The following is a 22,642-nucleotide window of genomic DNA, read 5'->3' on the forward strand; positions in this document are numbered from 1 at the left end:
TAGCGGACATAGTGGTCACTGCACCACATACCTCCCCCCTCTGTTCAAACTTGTGGGGTTGAACACATGACATCACCCAGGGATCTCGAGACCGGACACCCATGTTACCTTGCCCTACAAGTCGAGAGGACCATCTCCGTCTGTTTCGGTAGTCATACTGCATCATATTTACGTTAGGCCTCCCCCGCCCCCAGCGGTCAGTATCTCGGCCTTGGGCTTTGGCCTTCCCGTCAACGTCCGTCAGCGTGACCAGACACTCTTTAGTCTCCACCTGTCTGCAGTGCGCTCCGTCACCTGACCTTTCTCTCACTGCCCGGCTATCCCGGTTCGTACTGTCATGAGTCCCACGTCCAGTCGAGCCAACTGGCTGGTCTGAGTCTGACCCTTTGTTGCTACGTCCACCACCGGATCTCCTGCCTATGCCAATAAGATTAGAAGTGCCACTTGCGGACTCTCGACGTTCTTGTCTTCGACTACCTGACCTTTCATTATTTGGAGGATCCCTTTGGGCCCTTACACCTTGGGTTGGAGGTGGATGCCACCTGACATTCTGTATCTGCTTATTCATCTGCAGTCGATCCTGTCTTAGCTGCTCTATCTCCTTCAGGTACGCTACCCGATATTCCAGGAGCATGCGAAGCTTCCCAATGCTTTCCATCGAGCCAACCACAATGACTGGAACCATGTCATCTTCAACAGCAACTTGGATTTCCCCAGCAGGTGGGATCCTCACTCTCTTCACACCGGATCCATGCACCATCTCCAGCATCACCTTTCCAAGTCTGCCAACGACTTTCCCCACCAGATTTCTGAGTAACGGAATTATGTCTTCCACAAAGCCCAGCCAACTTTGAGCCTCCCTCGCAAGCTCCAGATGTCGAGCGGCTTTCCTATTATGCACCACGAGCATCTGTTTCGTGCGGAGACATTGTAGGTGCATTTCCTTCAGGCAGCCACCCTTCTCTCTGTGTCTTCCGTTTCTGCCAGTATCACCAACTGGTCTGTCTCGGGTGCCCAGTTGACACTATAGGCCTTTAATGCCTTTTTAAAGGTCTCATGCACACCCTTGCTGGCACACGCTTCTCGCACGTCTTCGGGTACCTCCATCACGCACTTGAAGGTCGTGGACTTGCTCTCATCCTGGACAGACGGCTTTGGGTTTACCACGGACACATCCCTCAAGATATCTGCCACGACCGGGTGACTGTCTTGTGCAGCTCTTGGCTCACCATCTTCCTGAGATTTACAGTCTTCAGGACCCTTTTCCAAGATGGGCTTTGGCAGTTCTGCCTTGTTATCACTCGGGCCCGGCCGCTGTACATCTTCGTCCCAGCTTTTCTCCTGCAGAAGACCTTTTACTACTCCTCGGAGCTCTTGGAGAACTTAATCCCGCTCCTCTGCCAGGTAGCGGCGCTCATCCTCTCTCCGGGGAATCTCCTGTTGATGCTTGTCTTGGGCCTCTCTGAGCACCTCCATATCCTTCACTATAGCTTTGTTCATAGTTTGACACGCAGACAGGTGACCTCTGAGCTCAGAGACTTCCTTCTCCAGCTCATCCACTGTGCTCAGCTTCTTGCCTTAGGACCCTTTCTTGTTCGACGTGTTCTTTTACAGTCTCTTTAAGCATCTCTATTGTGTAATCTTGCTCTCTTTTGGCCAACACGTGTCACACCACTACCTCTTTAATTATATTGTCAAAGGGTACCACTGGGTCAGTCCCGTCAGTCTCATCTCCCAGCCCACCATCCGTCATGTCACGAGACGTCAGGTCGGTAAGTTGGGCAGATGTACCTTTTCTTCCGGTCGGTTTTACCTCTGACCTGTCCACTTTAGGAGGCGTCACTGTCTCAGTGTCTGCTGGCCCCACAGGTGAAACGTCTTCATCGTCCGACCATGCGTCATCAAACATGACAAAGTCTCGGCCCCTCTCAAAGGTATGCACTAAGTTTGGTGGCATACTACCACCTTGACACTTCCCCGTTGTCATCTCAATCATAACTCTGACCACCGTACAATTCACAATGACCCCATGGTCGCAGCGAACCCTGACGTTTTTCTCGGTCAGAGATAAAACGAGAGGAGTTCCAGTCAGAGTCATCTGACTCGTTGAGTCCAGCCTACTAGGGACTCCTTCCTGGTGCAGCATCACAGTATACACCTGTGGCCCATCGTTATCAGGAAAATACATGCCGCACTCCTCAAAACTCATACACACACACTGTGGTTCCCCAGACATACCCACTGAGGCAACCAGTGCTGCCATTTCCTGAACCACCCCAATTTGGGTCGCTGCCCCTCCTGGGACTCCACCCCTTTGTGGGTTACCATGCCAATTTTGGTCACCGCCCCCCTCTGGAACTCCACCCCCTTTTGGGTACCACTCCAATTTGGGTCACCGCCCCTTTTGGGACTCCACCCCCTTTTGGGCTACCACCCCGATTTGGGTCACCGCCCCCTTCTGGGACTTCACCCCTTTCTGGGCCACCACCCCGATTTGGGCCACTGCCCCCTTTCGGGATTTCCCCATGTCCGTTCTGCAGAACTTCTTATGCCACAGTTCACACAGTACAGTTTATGTCTTTTTGGGCTGGTACTGGCCCTTTAAGCATGATACCACACCAGTTCCTTCTGGCGCTGCCACAGCTCCTGATGTCACAAATCACCGACACCACTGGTTGCTGTTCACACACAGCAGCTAGTGTCCTCTTTGTAACTCCACCGAGTTACCGGAAGCCGCTTGTCCCCTTCGTGACCCCACCGAGCCACAGCAAGCTGCCTTGCAAAAGAACCCTTGTGACCCCTCTGAGCCACAGCAATCACCATCAGGTTTTGCAGAGGAAAAGAGGAAAAAGAAAAAAACCACACCACACAAAAAAATTCACGTGTCCTGTCTGTGTGCTATTCAGGACGCTCCGTCTCCGCCTGAGACCGTCCAACACACAGGGCGCACCGGGTGCTATTCAGGGAGCCGACCCTCCTCCCAGGGTTTCCCAACACACCGGCCTCACCAGGTCCAGGGGCTCAGCGGGTGCTCTTCAGGACATCCATCTCCTCCTGAGACTGCCCAACATTCACGCCTCACCAGGTCCAGGGTCATACCACGTGTTCCAGCATCCTATACCCATTACCACAATGGATATGACTGTAGGCCTGTCCTGGGACACCCACACAGCACCCCCTAGCTAACATAGTGGTCATTGCACCACAATATATATATAAAATATATATATATATATATATATGCACACTCACGGCAGCCCCGCCCTGCCCCAGGCTTTATTTATTTTTGCATCCATGTCTGAGCCTGCATTGCCCTTCATCTGTGTTTGCTGGTCAGGCAGTGTGTGGAGGTCAAACCTGAGATGTCTGTGTTCAGACCTGGTTGGCCTTTATCTGCACCTGCTCCATCTGGCTGCACGGGAGTGATGCAGATATGCTTCAGGTATGGATTGCATTTGATATGGTCTTGCTTTTAAAACATTTAGGAGGCCGCAATGGCACAGTGAATAAATAAAAATGTAGAGTAGGACCCCCCATATGAGATTGCCTTGGCGTGGCGGGGTGGCTCAATATATTGATCAATATTTTGTTAAATGTCTCATTTTGAATGCAGTAAGATATGTGCATATGCACCTCATGTTATGCGTTCTGACCACTGGCAGTGCTGGCTCTTCTCTTTTTTTATTATTATATATATACTGTATATATAGAGAGATACAAATATATATATAAACGGTATATATTTTTTAAATGGCAGCATGTAAGCGATGTATCATAGTGCATATTTATATGGCTGGATATGGTTATCTTAACGAATCCTTACACCGTGTTATATTAGATGGAAGTTTCTGTTTTAGGGCCCTTTACAGAACTAAAGGAAAAACACATTTAACTTTTCATGATCTATTCAAAATTTTTCATTGTATGAAGCTATGATGTATGGTGAACACATCTGCGGCTTGTTGCATGTTTTTTGGCAAATCACAGGATGATTCACATAACTAAGCTATTTTTGTTTTAATGATGTATTTGTCTACCTTGACACACACCCTCGCCCACTCAGTGATTTGCGGTTTTATCTCTTTATATTCATTTATTAACACAATGATTGCTAAATGCAGTAGAACAGTACAAAGCATGCCCACAAAGTAGACACATTTACTGATCATTGTCTCGAGCAACAATTGCTATATGACTAATTTTCCCGATAAAACGTACTGAAAAGCTCGTTCATCATTCCCATGGGAATTAGATGACTATGTTGCATTTTTATTTTGCACCATCCTTACCACAAAACATCACTAAGGGAATCTGGATCATACTGTAATATACATAAGCTTTAGGGAAATTTAGAAGAAAGGTTGTAAAATTAGCATGGTTTAGCCACTCCAAAGTTTGCATTAATATTTAGCTATTTGGATGAATAGGACAGAATATGTGCATCTAATGTAGGTGATGTTTTACATCTTTACATCTAGTCTGGTTATATTCTTTTGGGTTTAGGAAAACATTTCCAAAAGTTCCTTGGGGGTGGCCCTTAATGTTGTTGAGCATGTCTCTACTTTTTAATATCTTTCTCTTTTAGGTCTAAAATTTGGTTGTGATTAATTTCCTAAAGCATTTTTATGGCAATAGAGACAACGGATTTGCCAGCAGTTTCAATTTTGCCAGGAAATTTTGAAAATGACTTTCACACCAGGGTCCAGTGACTTCAAGTTTTACCTCTGTTTTTCATCAGAATGGTTTATACTTATGTGTGTTTTTATTTTATATTTTCCATTTGTTTAATATCCAGACTTTAGGCTACGTTAGTGTCTATGTTTCCATTCCTACCCTATATAACGTTCTAAGTATGTCATACCAAGACATATAAAATCAGCATATGAGATTTATAATCTTATGTGGATTTGAGCCAAGACATCATCTACGATTTCATCTTGTCTCTCCATAATTCAATAAATTATTAATTGACATGCCATCATTGATGAGCCCTACAAGAGGACACCTGAAATTACTCAATATTAAATTAAACAGGTGATGAAAGGTTCTGCATTAACTAGTCTCAGATGCCATTGCCAGATGTTTACTACTCCCAAGATACAGAGGAAACATGTATGAGATATACATACATGGATGAAAGAATATTTAGAATTGACAGTCCTCAGTGGTTGATACCTTTTAATGGCTAACTGAAAAGATGGTAACACATTGCAAGCTTTCGAGACTATCTTTTCAGTTAGCCATTAAAAGTTACCAACCACTGAGGACTCTCAATTCTAAATATTCTTCTATCTACTGGCTAACACAGTACAAAGATATATATCTTTCCTGTATCATACATGGATGAGACGTTCTAGATTCTGTAATGGTGTTGACATAATCCAAATTCTACAACTGGAGGGAAGAAAACCCAAAATATATATTGACAAATGAATCCATATTATAAATGTAGTATAAGAATTGTAGCGTGTTGGAACATGCCATTTTGAATCTTGTGAATCCACTCACTGCAGACTTGAAGCGGTAACTTTACTTTTGGAAGCCATATTTGCAGTCAACTTGTTGCATGTGTTTAAAGGATAGCGCACTGGCCAATATTAATCTATTGTGTGTCCCTGTGCAAGACCAAAAGATTGTTTGTGTGGAATGAGTTACTTCATGCCTTTTACTGTTCCATATCATGCACCAGAATGGTACATGTAATAGGAGCGAGCTCCCAAACCTGTCCACGATGCAAATGAGCACACCGGCTGTAAATAGTGTGTATACTAGCAGGCAGCTCTTGCATCCATCAACGATGTGGATGAGCAAGTGGAGCTGTTTGCAATTACGAGCCCAAAAATCTCTGCAGCCATCTAAGCTTCATGTTATAAAAGGAAGAATGTTTTGACCTGTCTGATGGAAATGTAAGAATGGGAAGCATTTTTTCCAGTTGAACATGGCACACTTTTATAAATGATTAAAGGGGTTGTTTGGTCTTAAGCTACAAGTCTGCAGTCACTCTATATGATTATCCGTGCCAGTGCCGGTAACAGCAGTCATGTAACCACAAGTATGCAGTATGCATACTCTCAGCCACATTCCAACTAGATTATTGAGCGAGGCCACTCAAGTCTAGTAGGAATGTGGCCAGGAGTATGCATATCACATACTTGCGGTTACAAGACCACTGCTTCCGTCAAAGTCTTGTAGCTTAAGCCCGGACAATCTCTTTGACTCATAATCCAGTAGGTGAGTATAAAGATAAATTAGATGAAATATTGAATAACGGTGGGGGGATTATTAATGACAATATGCTAGAGTAGACCATCCAATTCCGACTTTTTTGTTGCCAAAGGTCCACAAAAACACCACAATGGTCGACCTGTAGTGTCCGGGATTGGATGGCATGACAAGGTTTATAGATTTATGGACTTTTATTTCCAAAAATGTGTGGAGACTCTGCCTTAGAATCATAGAATCATAGAATCGTAGAGTTGGAAGGGACCTCCTGGGCCATCTGGTCCAACCCCCTGCTCAAAGCAGGATTCGCTAAATCATCCCAGTCAGATGTCTGTCCAGCCTCTGTTTGAAGACTTCCATTGAAGGAGAACTCACCACTTCTCGTGGCAGCCTGTTCCACTCATTGATCACTCTAACTGTCAAAAAGTTTTTTCTAATATCTAATCTGTGTCTCTTCCCATTCAGTTTCATCCCATTGCTTCTAGTCTTTCCTTGTGCAAATGAGAATAAAGTTGATCCTTCTACAATGTGACAGCCCTTTAGATATTTGTAGACAGCTATTAAGTCTCCTCTCAGTCTTCTCTTTTGCAAACTAAACATTCCCAAATCCTGCAACCTTTCCTCATAAGACAGGGTTTGCAGACCGGTCACCATTCTGGTCGCTCTTTTCTGAACTTGCTCCAGTTTGTTGATGTCTTTTTTAAAATGTGGTGCCCAAAACTGGACACAATATTCCAGATGAGGTCTGACCAAAGAGGAGTAGAGGGAAATAATGACTTCACGTGATCTAGACTGTATGCTTCTGTTAATACATCCTAGAATTGCATTTGCCTTTTTTGCTGCTGCATCACACTGTTGACTCATATTCAGTCTGTGATCTATTAGTATACCCAAGTCTTTTTCACATGTGCTGTCACTTAGCCCTATTCCTCCCATTCTATATATGCTTTTTTCATTTTTATTGCCCAGATGTAGTACTTTGCATTTCTCCCTGTTAAAAACCATTCTGTTAGTTGCTGCCCACTTCTCCAGTTTATTTAAATCTTTTTGAATCCTCTCTCTCTCTTCTCTAGTATTAGCTATCCCTCCTAGCTTTGTGTCATCAGCAAATTTAATCAGTTTACCCTCAATTCCTTCATCTAAATCGTTGATAAAGATGTTGAACAATACAGGGCCCAGGACAGAGCCCTGTGGTACCCCACTTGAGACATTCTTCCAACTGGATGTGCAGCCATTTACGACCACTCTTTGGGTCCGATCACTAAGCCAGTTATGAATCCACCTAACAGTTGCCTTGTCCATTCCATACTTAGTCATTTTTTCAATAAGGATTGTATGAGAGACTTTGTCAAATGCTTTGCTGAAGTCAAGATATACTATATCTACAGCATTTCCTTGATCCACCCAATCAGTGATACCGTCATAGAAGGAAATTAAGTTAGTCTGACATGACTTATTAGTTAGAAACCCATGCTGACTCTGTTTAATCACTTCATTCTTATCCAGGTATTGACATACATGTTGTTTAATAATTTGTTCAAAGATCTTTCCTGGTATAGAAGTCAGACTCACCGGCCTATAGTTGCCTGGGTCCACCTTCTTCCCCTTTTTGAAGATAGGAACAACATTTGCTCTTCTCCAGTCTTCTGGCACTTCTCCTGTTCTCCAAGAATTTTCAAAGATTATGGAGAGGGGTTCAAAAATTTCTTCTGCTATCTCCTTCAGTACTCTGGGGTGTAATTCATCGGGACCTGGAGACTTGAATTCATTTAGGTTAGCTAAGTGTTTCCTCACTATCTTTCTGTTTATAGATATCCTGGATTCTTCTATTCCCTTAATGGGACAGTGAATAACAGTTGATGTTGCATTTCCTTTCTGAGAGAAAACAGATGCAAAATAGGAATTTAAAAGTTCAGCCTTCTCAACATCCTGTCTTACCATTTCATCATTTTCATCCTGTAAAAATCCTATAGCATCTTTGACTTTTCTTTTACTTTTGACATATCCCCAAAATCCTTTATTATTGCTTTTGACATCTCTTGCAAGCCTCAGTTCATTTTCAGCTTTAGCTAATCTGATTTGTGCCCTGCAGGTTCTGCAGACAGCATTATATTCTTCTTTAGATATGCCTCCCTCTTTCCATTTTATAAACATTTTTTTCTTCCTTTTTAGCATGTGCTTAAGTTCTGTGTTCATCCATCCTGGTTTCCTTAAATGCTTCCTATTCTTCCCTCTTTTCGGAATTGTTAACAACTGTGCTTTGAGAATTTCATTTTTCAAGATTTCCCATCCTTCCTGGACATTTTTGTCTTTAAGGATATCCAGCCATTGGATCCCTCCAATTCTCTTTCTGAATCCCTTAAAATCTGCCTTTCTGAAATCTAACCTTGACGTCTGAGTCTTCACAGGTCTTCCACCTCTAGTAATCCAAAATTCTAAAATAGCATGGTCGCTACCTCCTAGGGTCCCAGCCACTTTTACCTCCTCAACCATTTCCTCCCTGTTTATAAGGATTAGATCCAAGGTAGCAGTTCCCCTTGTTTTCTCCCCTACCTTTTGGAAGATAAAGTTGTCAGCAAGAGAGGATAAGAATTTCCTTGACCTGTTAGTTTTGCCTGAGTGAGATTCCCAACAAATGTCTGGATAGTTGAAATCTCCCATGACAACTATGTCATATTTTTTGGAGAACTTGGCCATCTGATGCATAAAGAGTTCATCTATATCTTCGGCTTGCACAGGCGGCCTGTAGTAAATGCCTACAATGGTGTCCTTTCCATTGTTCTGTCCTTGTATTCTTACCCAAACAGTTTCCACAGAACTCCCAGTCTCTGAAGCTTCAATCTCTGTGCAGATATACGCGTTTCGAACATACAATGCGACACCACCTCCTTGTTTATCAAGTCTGTTTCTTGCAAATAAGTTGTATCCTTCTAGTCTTGTATTCCAATCATGTGTATTGTCCCACCAAGTTTCAGTGATTCCAATGACATCATATTTCTGTTCCTGTGTTAGTAGTTCCAATTCTCCTTGTTTGTTGCCCATGCTTTGTGCATTAGTATAGAAACATTTTAGTTTGTGATTGGTTTCTCTTTCTCCAATATTTTTATTAATTAGATTCTTTCGTCTTTGTTCTTCCTTTCCACTTCTAATAGCAGAGTTCTCAATAGCATTTGTCAGGTGTATGGCTTTTTCTGGTCTTTTGCTTCCCTTCCCATGTTGTTCTAGTTTAAAGCTCTCCTTACAAGTGTAGCAAGGCGACTTCCAAATACATGCTTTCCAGTCTTCGTAAGGTGCACCCCATCTCTAGCAAGTAGTCCATCGTATAAGTAGTTCACTCCGTGATCCAGAAATCCAAATCGTTGCTGACGGCACCATCGACGTAGCCAGTTGTTCACCTGAAGAATCTTATTCCACCTCCTTGTTCCATGGCCATCCACTGGGAGGATGGAAGAGAAGACCACCTGCGCTCCCAGTTCTTTCACTTTCTTGCCTAAGTCTTCAAAGTCTCTGCAGATGGTTTCCAGGTCGTTTCTTGCGGTGTCATTTGTCCCCACATGTAGTAGCAGGAATGGGTAGTCATCTGTAGGTCTGAAGAGTCCTGATATCCTGTCAGACACATCTTTAATTTTTGCACCTGGAAGACAGCACATTTCTCTTGAAGTTATATCCGGTCTGCAGATAGCGGCCTCTGTTCCTCTCAGCAGGGAATCCCCCATGACCACCACTCTCCGTTTCTTCTTCACAACATTTTTCTTTCTCCATCCAGGAGGACTCTGAGGGCGTACAAGGTTGCTGTTTGTTGGCAAAGTCTTATCCTGATGTATTTCTTCATCGTTTTCCTGCGTGAGAGCCTGGTACTGGTTCCTGAGCAGTATGGGTGCTGACTGCCTCCTGATCCTCCTGCTTCTCTGGGTCACATGTCTCCATTCCTCTGTTTCTTCAGGTGCACTTCGAATTTCTTCTCTTTCTGTAACATGAAGAGATAATTCTGCTCTGTCCAAGAACTCTTCACCTTCCTTAATGATCTTCAACGTAGCTAACCTCTCTTCGAGATTTTGCAACTTTTCCTCCAACAGGGACACAAGCTTGCATTTGTGGCATGTGAAGTTTGGCTTTTCCACTGGTAAATCTGTGAACATGTAGCAAGAAATGCAGCTCACCAAATGGCTCCTGGCCTCTTCCATCTTGAGATTTCTTAAAAACGATGAAAGATGAGCCAAATTTCGCGCGCCGATTTCCTCTTTTCAGCTGCAACGGCCAAAACCCAGTGATCGTTGAGCTCGCGGAGACTCTTCACTTATCCCAGAAGGCACTGGGAATATGCAAATGATCTCCTCAAGACTCTTCCCCTTCTGATAGGGAATTCTATATGTCCTTTTAGTATTAATGTATTTCTGGGGTCTCACATGCATACTCTGTATATGAAAATGCTGTCTCACGATGATAATCACTTATAACCTTATTCTTCATAAGAAGTTGTACATGATGGATAAACAGCTTACTGCACCCAGTTGGACATTGAAACTACACATCCACATGTTAGGTAGATACTGGGGATGTAGCACTTAGTAACCCTCAATAACACAGATAACGGAGCTATAACCGTCATGAGGATAGATTAATGGGATTGATATTGGGGTCTTGTGTAACTTACACAAGACCTACTAAAGTTTCCATCACGTCTGCACAAATACTAATAATTAACAGCCGAGTACAATCTGATTGGTTATAGAATATGAATATGATTGGTTGAAACCATTTATGCTTACTGTTGAATAATCAATTGTCCAATGAAATATGATGATGTAATGTAACCACCTACTCAAATGAGTATATAAGCTACCTGATTAAAATGGCATCTTGTGGTGTTGTGAGTTCACTTTCCCCTTCACCGTCGATGTCTGATGAACTCCCTCTTCTGGTGAAGGAAGGTAGTGAGGCTGATTACCAAACACCTGATCTGGTAGATGATGACTGGGTAACAGGAAATTCTGACTGGATATAAGGCAGCCGACGCCCTTCTGAGTCGCTGGTGATTTCTCTGCTGGATTCTTGGAGACCAGTCTGATTCCTGCTTCCCAAAGATAAGTTTTTGCTCTGCTATTGAACTTATTAGTTTTGTTTTGTTTACCTTGTTATTTGGAGTTCAGCCATCCCCGGTCGGGAGTGTGCTGAGTTCCATTTTTGTCTCTGATCAGTTTGTCTCTTTGCTCTGTCTTCAGAATTTACCTGAGTGCTGAGTGTCTTTTTGAAGTCCTAGCGACTTCAGGGCCTGTTTTTCCTATCAGACGGTCGGGACATTTTTTTGGTAGGGTTTTTTACGGATTGCAGACAGCAGCATTTCTATCCTGTCCTTTTTAGTTAGCTTGGGCCCCATCATTTGCTCAACCTATCTTTCTATCTGTGTTGGTGTTTTCATCTTGCTTCACCGTCATTATATGTTGGGGGCTGCCTATTGCTTTGGGGTCTGCTCTGGGGCAGTTTAGATTTCCCCTTTCTTTCTTTAGGCCTATTTAGTTCTCCGGCTGTGATCGAGGGGTCTAGGGCATCGTAGGAACCCCCCACGGCTACTGTTAGTTGTTGTGGATAGGATCAGGGGTCTGCAATCCGATAGCTACCAACCTCTCCGGTTTTCTGGACTTAGCTTGTATTTTTGTTTTTTCCTCCTTCGGTGACTCATTCATAACATTGTGGCATCCTGCAGCTACATAACCTGTCTCTGTGTGTGTTTGTCCACCACTACTCGAGTAGGCCTCAAACCAATAATCTGGCAACCCTCCAGCATATCGATCTCCCATTGAGAGATAAAGATCAAATCTCAGACTCTTCACTTCAATAGTGCAGAATATCACTGATGACCAGAGATGAGTAAATGGTGTCCATTTAGAAGATGACGTGCTTTTGTTAATGTGCAATCTGCAGTTCCTGTACACATCTTTGTTCATAACCATGGAATTTGCACATCAATTTCCAATTTGTGTCTATCTTATTTTGAGTTGTGAATTGCTTAATTTACTTATTGAGTAATTGAAATTTTCATATCATTTTTTTCATGTCAAAACAAGTTTTCTTGCTACAGCTCCAGGGCACTGCAATGGGTGCCACTTGTGCACCATTATATGCAAATTTGTTTGTGGGGCTGTGAGAGTGAGAGGTAGCCTAGAAAACTGATAAGGTTGATGCGGCGGTTTCATAGACCATGTTTATAGATGATATTAACTTCATATGGCACAGCTCACTATCACATCTGCATATTTATTAAAGGAATAATATTGCTTCTCTTAATGAATTAAGCCACTTATTTTCTTCCATGAGGTATTTTAAGGAAGGGGGTCATTATGTAGGTGGAGTAAGCTATATGTTATGCCCTTGAGGAATGGGACGAAGGGTAGACAGCTTCATAGGGTATCACTTATGAAGGAAGATAGTATAATTTATAGTTTTTTTTAATTGTTCTTGTTCAACTGATTATGCTAGAGTTACCCGGAGACACAACACTGGTCATAATGTAGGCTGTAATTTTAGAGATTCAATTATGCTTAAAAAAACCTGCGAAACTGCTGATATATTGCAATTAGCATGTGAATTACATTACATTGACAAACTTATACGAGTAAGTAGCAAAAATCTAACAATGTCGGTTGAACAGTAAATCTCGGGTGTCTATGAAACACCATAATGTCATTACATACAAAGTTGCAAAGCGACATGGCGATCTTCATGTCAAATGGTTAGTCCCACTTCCTAACCTTAGAGCCAATGATCGGTCACTGAATTAATGGAACATTTTCACTGTTGTTGCTTTCTCTGGGTTGCTGCTCAGTCACACCACCTGGATCTCCTTATACTCTAGCAGCTAATGTGCAGCTAATAAGAATCAAGGCACTGAACTTGGCAAATATTCATCGTGGGAACTTAGCCTAGGGGGATAATCTTGAATTAAATCCAAAGGACACCAGGAGGCACTACAATAAATGTGTATCAGAAATATCTGGGCACTGGAGCATTTTTAAAAATGACTCCAATACAGAAATTATGGTTTGGATGATCTAGCAAACAAATGTAATGAATAAACTTGAGACACCCTTATCTATGTATCAACCAAAAAAAATAAGAATTTGGAAAAACAAAAAAGTTTTACCATATGGCTATAAAATTCATCTAAGAAATTCAAGCAAAAATGTAATATATTAAAGTGTTTGTGGTCTCTTTCATGTTTGAATGCTATAGTACATTGGACGTGTAAGGGTTATTTTTCTCAGATAACATACATTATGATTCTTTATCAAAATAATTTCTAAAACTATAAAAGAATGCATTGATTTGTGGGAATTCAGTCCATTGGCCAGGTCAGTAGTCTCTGGCCGCTGATCAAAAAGCTCAAGAATCTCTAATCTTCTGAGACCCTCAATGTGGCTTTTGATTTGCCAGGATGGCGTGACGCTGTCTGTGTGGCACGCTGCAATGATGATGTCGCCACAGCCAAGGTAATCAAAAGTTGCACTCAGGACCCCAGACTGTAAGAGATTCACGAGGAGCCCTTCATTCACTGGACTAAGGCTACTGCAACCTGGATGATGGACAGGAGACCCATGAATTGAGCAGACAATCTTTGCTGAGAACTATTCATTAGTGATTCTGCTCCAGACTCACTCTTCACGACTATATTAAAGCATGGCAAAAAAAAAAAGTGCACGAAGCAATGCATGGTAAAACCACTTGTGTTTTTGCCACAGGATGACTAAATGAGAATGCCGTGTAAAGTCTGTTCCACACCTCCCCTACCTTTCCACTACTGTGTGATGCACTTGCGACAATGATGGTGATGGAAGCTGCAGGGAACATGCATGAGAAGTGTTGTTTAGACTTCCAACATCCATCCCAATTCTTCTCTGGTAATCATTTTTTGGGGAAAAAAAAGAAAACCGGACACCAATGTCAATGGGAGGCAGTGGCAGCATAGCGGCGCACATTAGGTATGGCGACCATACAACAGATATAGGTGGTGGAGAGTCAGTCTAAGGCCACGTTCACACGTTCAGTATTTGGTCAGTATTTTACATCAGTATTTAAAAGCCAAAACCAGAAGCGGGTGATAAATACAGAAGTGATGACGTGTTTCAATTATACTTTTCCTCTGATTGCTCCTATCCTGATTTTGGCTTACAAATACTGATCTAAAATACTCACAAAATACTGACTGATCATGGCCTACGTAAACATTCTTTAATAGGACACTAACCAACAAGGCTTCCTTTAACTGAATGGTCCTAAGAAAAAATATTGTAATCTAACATGGGTTGTAACTCACAGAATGGTGACTGACGCCTTTTATAGACTATATATATCAATAGCTTTACCCAGGAGCTGCTGAATGACGGTATATGATACCCTATGGGGGAATTCATTCGGCCATGTACACTATTTCATTGGCTTCGATGATCTCATCAGATACGTAGAGTCTTTTCCTCTTTGGCCGCTGACGACAGCTCAATTACCTTCAATAGAAAACAAATAAAGATGTGATGATTGACATCCTGCCTGTAGGAATACATTTCACAAACAGACTTGTGTAAACATAAAATATCCAAAGATCTCTTAAAATCCGTTTCCATAGAAATATTTAACAAAATATTATACGTGCCGGAAATTTGGAAGACTCCATGTCTTCCAAGATTCAAGTCACTAGACGTTGTCTCCGAGCATATGACCACTGACTGCTAATTAGGTTTACACTTAATATAAAACCTTTGGTCCAAATTCAAGTGTCAACTCCTTGTGACAGTTCTCTCTGGCTCTGTCCCTGGTATGAAGCATTAAAAGCCTAGCTAAGCAGGGAAATTATGACTTCTATTTCCTGGGGAAATTTTGAATGTAAAACATAGCATTGTCATGTGTTGGAAGCACTTTTCTCAATAGGGGGGAACTATTGCTTGTGATAAATTGGGGGAAAAATATTCTTAAAGGGAACCTGTAATCTGATTCATGCTGCCAGAACCACAAGCAACATGAATGAGAACCCGGTTCCAGTTTTCAAAATATTTTGTAATGTTTTACTTTGAAATGTTACGGCGTTTCAGAGAACTACGTATTAGAAAGCATGGCCGGAACAACGTGACTTCATTGAACTACATATTAGAAAGCATGACCGGAACAACGTGACTTCAGAGAACTACATATTAGAAAGCATGGCCGGAACAAGGTGACTTCAGAGAACTACGTATTAGAAAGCATGGCCGGAACAACGTGACTTCATTGAACTACATATTAGAAAGCATGGCCGGAACAAGGTGACTTCAGAGAACTACATATTAGAAAGCATGACCGGAACAACGTGACTTCAGAGAACTACATATTAGAAAGCAGGGCCGGAACAAAGTGACTTCAGAGAACTACATATTAGAAAGCATGGCCGGAACAAGGTGACTTCATTGAACTACATATTAGAAAGCATGTCCGGAACAACGTGACTTCAGAGAACTACATATTAGAAAGCATGGCCGGAACAAGGTGACTTCAGAGAACTACATATTAATTAGAAAGCATGTCCGGAACAACGTGACTTCATTGAACTACATATTAGAAAGCAGGGCCGGAACAAAGTGACTAATCCAAGGGGCAGGCCTTCTCTATGCCCATTCAGCTAGATTGACAGATCTCTCCATATACAAAAAATGAAATCATAGGCAAGGAAGCAGCCAAATTTACAAATACCTAGTCACTATACTAATGTACTATGGTATGCATAAAATCCCCATTATAAAAGGAAGAGGCTGTACAGGTGTGCAATGCTGGTAAAATAACCACTCAAGCACCTACCATCCATGTATTCTAGTATGATAAATGCACATGGATAAGACTCGTATAGGGCGCCAGTATAGTGCACCAGTATAGTGCAGATTCACTTTTGACACAGAGACCAAAAAGTAATAATACACTTGTCTCCAACCTATTCTATCACGTTCAAATTAATTTTACTGACTATCGACCACATTAAAGATGACTGGCGACCATATAGTGTTGGCATAAATGGATATGAGTCCCTTTGGTTGACCTCCATGCCGTTAATGTCTCTCATTGCCTACTGCTGTCTGTGGTCAGTCAAGAACCTGTCAATAGAAATGGTAACATAGTCAATATATTATTAAATGTGAAATTAATGGGCTAATGGATACAATTTATATCTTTTTTTTAGAAAAGTTTGTTCTTCTGTGACAAGTCTCGTCCTAGTCACCGATTATTGTATTATAATAATAGGATTGTCTTCTCGCCTCTCTTACTTGGAGGAATTCCATGCATGATGAACCATAGTAGGGTTAAGTTTCACGTTAAAGTTATATTGCCAATTTTCCACTCTTTTAACACAGCAAAGTAATGTGATACAAGCTAAGGAACAATAAACCATATCCCTGGTACCCATACAGCTATTGTTGGTTGTTACTGCTGGACAAAGGAGAGTGATAACATGGTCTATGTAAGGCTAAGAGTATGGAGCTGTGAAATTCTGAACTGTGAGACTCTAGATCTATGTTGTATCACCCGGTGGTGGGTTCCCTGCACATTTCGGCCCTCACACAAACAGTACGATGAGCTCATTAATGAGTTGGGTGGGAGAAAGTTACATATTCCCTGTCTGTTATTTTATTAAATCACGTCTGGCAAGATAAATACAGATTGTGACTGAATGTTTTGCAGCTCAGCAGGTAAGGGCAAGTTTAAGATTTGTTGACTGACAAAATTAATCTCCATTTCAAAATGCTTTAAATCATCTCTATAATCTACGTGTTTATCATCCTGTTCATTTCCAAAGAAAAGTGGAATTTATAGTCCACAATGAGTGACCTCCATTGAACCAGAAGAACCACAGACCAAGCTCCAAGGACTTGACAACTTTTTTGTACCTTAGTTAAGTAACATGATCTAGAGAGAACATTATGCCAGCTCCTTGGGGTGGCCTTAACTCCGTTGGTCTCCAATCTGCTAGTGAACCCCTACTCTCTTTATAATAATGTGGTCTCTAACTCACTTCTCTGGCTGGGACCTCTGGTTCTTCCACAATGGTGACAAGGTACTGACATCATGTCTCTATTCTCCATAGTCCATCATCTCCAACTAATGCACAGCTACGTCAGTTAAGAGACCTTTCCCCAATGCTCCTTGCCTAACTAATGAGGTTCTATACTGTAGTTCCTGTCCTTGCAACGGTGTTGTTTTCCAGTTTCTGACCCAGCATATGCACGGACATTGATTCTTGTCACCCCCATATTTGGCCTCTACCAGCCCTGACCTTCTGTTTGGACATTGTATGAACAGAGCTCTGTCTACCCTGACCTCAGCTTATGTGACTACACTTATGCATCTTGTTTTGGCCTGATGTCCCAAATTATACTATCTAGCAGAGTATAAAACCCCTGCAATGAAGCTCTAGATCCCTGAACAGGAGTTAAAGCTTGAATAACAGGGACACTGGGCTTCTCCACTCTTAAGTTTAATTAAAACCAAGCATGACTCAACCCAAGGGGACCCAAGCCTTCCCAATAGGCTTCATGTTACTTGGATTGTAGGATCATGGTGGGATTGGAATAAAAAGCACTAGAAAATTGGACCGCCAAGGGTTGGGAGAAGAACAAAATAATTAATGGGTGGATACAGGGCATCACCTAGGGCGCCACAAAGAAGAGGAAGGCATAATGGGCAAAAGCCAAACTGTACTGTGTCTAATCTGACAAACTGCTGATAGGGCCATAGGTATCGAGAATGATAAGCAGCTTATTTGTTTGCAACTGAAGACAATTAAAACCCCAGGGCTGGTAGAGGTCAGTTATGGAAGAGAAGCAGAAGATCATAGTAGGCGGCAAACAAGAATCAAGGTCAATGTATATGCTGGGTCAGAAATTAGAAATAAACAATGAACGACACATTTGCAAGGACAGGAACTATATCATAGAACCTCATTTCTCAGGCAATGAGCATTACCTTTGGAAGCAAGCAGAGATATTCCCATCGGCCCATATGACCCCTGCAGACAGTCTCTAATCTCAATGGTGTACAACACAATGGCATCATTCATGTTACACACTAATACGGAGACCAGTGGAAAGCACCAGAGTGGTGTCGCTGGCGCACTGGGGAATTTAAGGAAGCAATCCCTTCTCTTCAACATTTTTCTTGTAATCTTGGAAAATCCATATCTTGCTCAATTTCATGGACTGAACAGAACACGTTCTGAAATCCTGCTTAGGCATCACAGGCGCTTACGGTCCTCTATGGAAAGTTTATGTAAGGCTTTTTGTTTGAGTTCCGTATGTCTTATAGTAGTGGGATACATAATTCTGGGATGCAGGTATATATATTATGACTATGAACGACACATTAGAGAACAAATATCCCACCGCGAGGATCTGGGCATCATATGAGAATAGAAAATATCTTACATAAAAGAACCTTCAGATTTACTTTGTTTCTCTAAAGTCTAAGATCTTTTTAAAAGAGCATTCGAGGCAAAACTAGAACCTGTACATACCCTGCCGGCATCACTGCATGGCCTCCCATCCCCCACTTGCCTTACACACCAAATTACTCACTACTCCAGGCCATGCGGTGATTCCTGTATTCTGCCGGCTCCATGCTGTATGCCTCCTGACTGCTTGCTGCATACTTCCTGGCTGTGTGCATAGGTGGGCGGCACCAGCACTCTCTGGCTCTTATTGAGTCAGTGTGCATCTGCCTAATGCATCCCCGGCCAATTGTCAAGAGGTCTCCAGTACTTAGGGCATCCTCGCCCATAGGAGGATGCATGAGCAACTATTTCCCTCAGTCAGTGTCTTGCTGCATGTTTTGCGACGGTAGACAGCCGCAACACATGCAGAGTTTGCCTGTTTTTCAATCTCCGCATGTGTTCTGGAGGTAGACAGGGCAAAACACATGTGGGGATTGTCAAACAAACAGGCAAAGCATGCCGCCGCAAAACATGCAACCGCAGGGACTCGGTTATATTATCTGAGCACACCCAAGATACTCGGATCACACGTTATCGCAGCACATTCGCTCATTACTAATAACCAAGATCAAAAGCTTGTTCTTAACTACATTTCAAATACTATATCAAATATTTTATCTGGTAATGGCATATATTATTGCTTAATAATAATAATAATGGCTTATATTTAGTTGTCAGATTTTAGAAAAAATAGGCTAAAAAAACCTATATGTCCTAAGAAGACTTGAATGTCCCCTTGTCATGCGGCGCGGTGGCGCCTGACACCCAGGATGCAGTGTCCAGATAAACTCAGGACAGCAAACACTTAGCAGTGACAAAGTTACATTCACCCTCGTCAGACTTTCTGATCTTGTAGGGCTCTTGAAATCCTCCAGAGCTGGACCATGGCTGCTCAGTATATCTCATTACAAGGTGGTTTACAATGGAGCTGTGTGCTGTGCAGACATCCATATCTAAGTATAACTTCACCCCTCTTCTGATATACAAGTGAATAACCTCTCCAGCTCTCGAGGGCCCTACAAGGCGCCTGAATTCCTGCCCTTCACTTCAGCAGAGAATTGCTCTATTAACCCATTCGGTGCAGCAGAGCACTAACAGTAATTCTTCACATGCACGAAAGGAGAAAGCCAGGGGATCAAGGCCGAGTGATTACATTACTTTTGCATTTTGAACTGTTTGGAAGGCAAAAATAAAAAAAATGGTTGTTGAGAGTTAAAACCTGACATTATAAAAGGCGCACACTACAAAATCCAAAGAAAATATCTAGCGAGCAGCTTTCATTGCGGGTTAGTGGGTTATGTGATCCTGTTATTACTTACACATCTAGAAGCAACAAGAATTGTGTAGAGGTCGCAAAATGAAGAATGAAGGATCGTTTTTTAAAATATTAACCAAAATATAGCAGTAGCGAGCCAATACTTATGATTAAAGGCTTTATTCTGGGCAAGCCTGTCCTCGTGACTGTTCTGTGCTCCGAGAAACTAAACTAGAAGGGAAAGCATCATTAGGTTCTCTGCCGATACCCCTGCTGGCTTCTTCCAGATTAGTAGACATCCATTAGTGTATTGGAAAGTGGAAGCATTGCTGGACGGTAGATGTGATAAGGTGGATCGGGGCAGATTAGGATCAGGTGGACATGATGTTTGGGCGAATCAATTTTTGTGCACCATATCTGCTTTAATAAGAAACAGAAGAGTCACCATTTATATAGCCAAAGTGCATCTAAGGGTTCTTTGACGCACCTGAAACCAGTCTTGTACTGTTCTGCTTACTACACTTAAATGTAAGAATGAAAAACCCTTCGTCGATACAGTAGAAAACAAATAATAATGAATCACACAAGATTAAAACCGATCCCACATACTTGCAATATATCCTGAAAAAATGAAAGAGTTTTCAAAAGTTTTAAAAGTTTTTGAAAAGTTACTAAACTTTTTTTTTATGTATTTAATTACACTCCATGGATTACAAGGTTATTAATTTTTATTATTCATCCCTTTATTTTGCTTCCTTCTCTCTTAGATACAAGACCACAGTTCTGTTTCACATAGCAAGTTAATGCTTCTTTAGAAGCTGCTTTTAACTGCTGCTCAGCAATATCTGTACACTACACTTGTACAGAGCATGGGAACTCCCCTGTCTGAGTACAGAGGTGCAGAGCAGAGGGGCTAAAGCAAGGTAAGGATTATCAGCACCCGCTTAAGTCCAAGGAAATGATCCATCCCAATTATGATTTATTGGATTGTTTCAAGAGTCTGGTTGGTGGGTTTTCCCTTTAGTGAGGCTTCCATTCTTCCTTATATAAGTGAAAATAAATATGCATTCTCTTTTTTCACAGAAATTTTCCAGCAACTTGATGAACAATACATGTGATATTTATTAAGTTATTAAGTTTATTAATGATAACACATTATTGAAGAGCAATCCCTTTTGTCAGATCAATAGAGACATTAGTTTTATTCTACTTTTTTTTCACTTATATTTATTTTTCTTAATGTATTAATTTGACCAAGAATTTCGGTTCATCAACTACTAATATTATGTTGAAATGGGTCATGCAGTATGTACAGCCTACAGTGCTTTTTTGTTTGTTTGTTTTTAAAAACCCTCTTTCTTTTAAATCTCCCCTTCTTACATTCTAATGCTTATATGTATTTTCCCATTTAGAAAAAAAACAATAACTAGAATATATAATTTTAACTATAGTAATAACAGAGTAATCTTAGATGCCGATGAGTTCACCTTCTGGTAAACCCGAGCACTCAGCATTATACATTATAGCTATTTTGATCCAGATGAAACCAATAAAATAATAAAAGTCCAAGTGTAGCATTTGCCAGATATTTCTCAGTGATTTTTGGCCCAGAAGATGGTAATCAGCCTTCTCGTAGGACTCTTACTCTTTTGATGTCTTAATCGGAACCTATTATTAATGAAAGATACTTTTACGTGGAGACACGAGGATACACTGCATAGAGCATGTAATACATGTTCACTTATATCTCGCATTTATATATTGCGTTTACCAGACCGATATGGTTAATAAATAGGTATTTCAGATTAACGTGTACAGTATGCTCCAATTTTTTTTAATTTTACAATGAAACCAGTACTTATACTAAACCTGATATATATACTCAGGCATACACATAATGAATGGCCACTTTATTTGATGCACCCACCTAGTAGCGCTCTGGACCTTCTCTGTACTTCAGAACCAGAGAAGCTGAAGATAGGAAAATCTTGGACGCAAAAAGAAAGCGTGCTGTCTGCAAGGCACAAGCAAAATCTGATGTACTGACCACATCTACTTCCTTAAGTCAAGTATGTGGGCGAACCTTCAGGGCCCGGATTGGCCTCATCAGCCACCTCCAGACCCATAACTATTAATTCTCTTCTAACCCTGAAGCCATGGTCATCTTCGACTATGAAGGGCAAACATCATCAGAACCATAGATTCCATTAGGAACATTGACCCATGTGGTCAGGATAAGCTTCTTACACATTTCAGCTGGAATTGTGGACGACTCTTCTTTTAGGCAAACTGCTCCAGGTCTCTCAATATTGGAGGGTGCCTTCTCCCAACAACAATTTTAAGATTTCTCCACAGGTGTTCAATGAGATTTAGATCTGGACTCATTGCTGGCCACTTCAGAACTCTTCAGCGCTTTGTTTTCATCCACTTCTGGGTGCTTCTTGAAGTACATTTGGGATCATTGATCTGCTGGAAGACCTATGATCTAGGATGCAAACCCAGCTTTCTGATACTGGGAACTAAATTGTGACCCAAAATTCTTTAATAATCTTCAGATTTCATGATGCCTTGTACACAGCCAAGACATCCAGTGCCAGAGGCACCAAAACAACCTCAAAACATCTTTGAACCTCCACTATATTTGACTGGAGGTACTGTGTTTTTTT

The sequence above is a fragment of the Dendrobates tinctorius genome, unplaced genomic scaffold (genome assembly GCF_039654945.1).
Source record: "Dendrobates tinctorius isolate UK_male_01 unplaced genomic scaffold, ASM3965494v1 ptg000149l, whole genome shotgun sequence".
NCBI classification, from domain to species: domain Eukaryota; kingdom Metazoa; phylum Chordata; class Amphibia; order Anura; family Dendrobatidae; genus Dendrobates; species Dendrobates tinctorius.